A 3,684-nucleotide genomic window follows, 5' to 3' on the forward strand; every position below is an offset into this window, starting at 1 on the left:
AGATTTTGGTCCGGTATTGAAATCCCTACCTACGACTATGTTGAAAAAAACTAACCAAATTTAAAATGTCAATGTATTTAGACATTGAAACCATAATTTAAAATGATGAAACTAAAAACACGTGTTTTTTCTCACCTCGAAAAGTTTTTTTCAATTATTCAGCTTAAATTGATTTGATTTGAATGCATTTGAATCTTTTTAGCATCTATGCGATGGCAAGAGTTATTATTCATTCAATAACAGTTGATTTTATGCTGAAATGTATGCAAAAATTCAATTTCTTCCAAAATTCTTGTAGAACTGTGAGTCAAAGTAGTTCGGTGGCGGAATGGTTTAGTATTTCGGTCCATAATTATTGCAATACCGATCCAGAAATCATGCGTTCGAGACTAGGCATAGGAAATTATTCACATCTCCTTTTTCGAATCAAATGAAGTGAAAACGCGGCTCACAACTTCTTTTTGAAGACTACGTGCAGTAATATCATCAAAGTAGTTGTTCGGATTCCAATTTAAACTGTAGGTCTAGATTTGAGCGGGATATCTGGCGAATCCTCACTCGTCAAACTGTCAATATCTATGAAAAGCATATGAACGCGCAGCTATGGACTTTAAAGTCTGAACAGCTAATGTGTTGTGTAATAATGGCAATTTTTAAAGCTTGTACTTTCCGGGACAGTGTTAAATTGAAGAAAATTCTTGGGTCATTGCTAGAGACGTAGATAAAGTACCCTAGTTTGAATAAAACCGTTCGAACTAGACATAAACTGCACAAACTAAAAGACAAAGCCCTCAAAAGTGCCGAAAAGAAAGCCTTTTGCTTTAACCTACCTCTTAACAATTGATATGTATATTTATTGATTTTGCATATCAAGCCAATGACTTATGGCATAATCAATAAGAAATTCACATTTTTTATTTTTAAAACATCATTCTGAATTTTAATTAAACCTCTCAAAACTCAACTGGAGTTGCTTCAACTCAAAAAAATTCACTCAAATCACGATTCAATATACTATATAGCAACTATTCAACAATACATAAAAGATTCTCGAGTATGAGGAATAATTTATCATGCAAAAGCAATGAGTCACGATTCATCGAAAGCATAAAAAAACATTTCATTTCATTTCCAAAGCCTCTTTAATTTATTGAATCGTTAAAAAAAATCTTGAAAATGTTTTTTTATCTGTAAATTAAAAAGAACGACAGAAAAAAGGACGAATTAATTATTTCCATTTTTTTTTTTATCTGCTTCCCCTTCAAAGCATTTTTATGATGATGATTGTGTTCATTTTCTCACACAAAAAGGCAGTCTCTATGGCGTGTCTATGACAATAAAATTCGAAAAAAAATAAATGAATCGTACCAAAAAATTATCTGTGACATTATCCAGACCGAACATCAAAAGGCTATCATCAAAAACATGTCGTCCCTTAACCCCATGCATTCATTTAATATATTTTGAGGCTCAAAGACTGTTTATCACATAGACGAGAATTTAACATGATTTGAAGGCAGAGTTGGGAATTTGCTGTCTTTATGGCTTCTATAATCAGCAGTTTATGGCTTCCGACAGTGGTAAGTGTCACTGTACAGTGGTAATCACTGTCCGACAGTGTGTCACTGTCCGACAAAGGTGACCTGTCCGACAGTGGTAAGTGTGTCACTGTCCGACAGTGGTGAGTGACAGTGTCCGACAGTGGTGATTGTCACTGTCCGACAGTGGTAAGTATGTCACTGTCCGACAGTGGTAAGTGTGTCACTGTCCGACAGTGGTAAGTGTGTCACTGTCCGACAGTGGTAAGTGTGTCACTGTCCGACAGTGGTAAGTGTGTCACTGTCCGACAGTGGTAAGTCCGCCACGGCTACAAATTGAAGGTGTCAACGCCTATCCGACTGTCATCACCAAATTGCCAACTCTGTTTGAAAAGGGATTAGAGTTCGGGAATATTTTTGATATTTTTTAAATGCTTAAAGGCAACCAAATGTCGAAAAAAGATGAAAACTTTATTTATCTAAAACAGCCCATCAGCTATGCTTGACGAATATTTAAAATAATTAACATATTTTTAAAGATTTTTATATTTTTGTTGGTAGTAAAATGTCAAATCTGATTAAAAATTATTCAGAAAGGATGTCGTTGACTTGATTTGAATATTTAAAATTGTTTATTTACTGATTTTGATGGAATTTGAGACTCTTGCTGACTTTGAACACTTACTTTTTTTTTAATTCACAAAAACAAATCAAAGCATGCTGAAATGAATTTTTTCTTTGAATTCCAAAGCTTAATACAAAAAAAAATCAAAAAAAGAAGCAAAAAAAGTACCGCTGCGAGTAGGATTCGAACCTACGCGGGTAGAACCCAATTGATTTCAAGTCAATCTCCTTAACCACTCGGACATCGCAGCATTACAGAACCGTACGATTTGTATGGATCACAACATGAAGTAATATCAGCCAAACGACGTTCTACTTCATATGAAATTTTAATTTCGGTAAGATTTGTGCCACTTTTGATTTTATTTTGATTATTATTGCTTTTTTTGAGAAAAAATTATTAAAGTCTTTGATATTTTTTCATGGCATGCTTAAATGTTGAGAGTTTTTTTGCTGATTATGCACAACGAACTTTTTAAATTTGAATTTTTTCTCAGTTTTTAATTTAATCACGTGAATTTTGTGTGCACAGAAATTGCAATTGTTGCTCATCAGCTGCACAAAATCATTTTGCGCTTCCTCAAAAATTCATACATTAATATCCAAAATGCACCTGCACAAAACCACATCCAAAAAAATATGGAAAATGAAATCCAATAAGAATCCTTTTTGTCCCTTTAAATTGCAACCAAAAAAATGAGCAAAAAAGAAGAATCGCTCCTGGGTGGGATCGAACCACCAACCTTTCGGTTAACAGCCGAACGCGCTAACCAATTGCGCCACAGAAGCTGATTTTTGTTGAGTACGCTGCATGCAAAGTACATTTATTTGTAAAGTCCAAAGGTTAAATGATGAAAATTTTGATATTTTATTAGGAATTGTTGTGTCGAGGACATTAAGGAAGATCATGGGATGCTTTGGAAGGTTTGGTTTTGTTTAAATTGCTGGAAATTTTCGGAAATTTATTGAATTTTTGATTTAGATTTTTACTAATTAATTGTGAATGCCGGAAAGGACTAGCTTATTATTTGGACTAAAGATTGATGGATTCGACTAGATTGCAACCTTTTTGGAAGTTCAGCATCTAAAAAATCTAATTTTGAAGGATTTTTATACTAAATTAGCAAAAATTCCAAATTTTCAAGTACATCCTCAAATTATTCCATTCAATTCCAATCAAAACACCAAGTTCGATTCCTATCCTACCCCTCTCATGACCTCCTGTTAACAGATTCCAATAAATCACCTCTAACCATAAATCTGAAACATCCAAAATTACATCCAGCCCAATGAAACTGCTGAAAAAACTTTAAAATTGTCCACGAAAACAATTTTCGTTAAACAATTTCATTTCTTAAGACATTTTCCAGTTTAAACGTTTCACTTTTCATTCCATATTTTGTCAATAAAAATGAAATTAGACTCACTCTCTTTTCGGATAAAAAAGAGAACGACCTTGCCGATTCTCTCATGTGTCCCAGTTTAAATTTGTTCCAGTTTCCAGTAGAAAGTGAAATTTTTC

General features: G+C 33.6%; 2 non-coding genes across 2 annotated transcripts; both read right to left on the reverse strand.

Annotated features, from left to right (window-relative positions):
- Positions 1 to 2,331: 2,331 nt before the first annotated feature.
- On the reverse strand, positions 2,332 to 2,413 carry TRNAS-UGA (transfer RNA serine (anticodon UGA)). The gene has a single exon. It is a non-coding gene; the product is annotated as a tRNA-Ser (tRNA).
- Positions 2,414 to 2,877: 464 nt separating this feature from the next.
- Positions 2,878 to 2,951, reverse strand: TRNAN-GUU (transfer RNA asparagine (anticodon GUU)). Its single transcript has one exon. It is a non-coding gene; the product is annotated as a tRNA-Asn (tRNA).
- Positions 2,952 to 3,684: the final 733 nt, after the last annotated feature.

Source organism: Chironomus tepperi, unplaced genomic scaffold (genome assembly GCF_022539635.2).
Source record: "Chironomus tepperi strain 1889 unplaced genomic scaffold, CSIRO-AGI_Ctep_v1 contig_286, whole genome shotgun sequence".
In the NCBI taxonomy this organism is placed as follows: Eukaryota; Metazoa; Arthropoda; class Insecta; order Diptera; family Chironomidae; genus Chironomus; species Chironomus tepperi.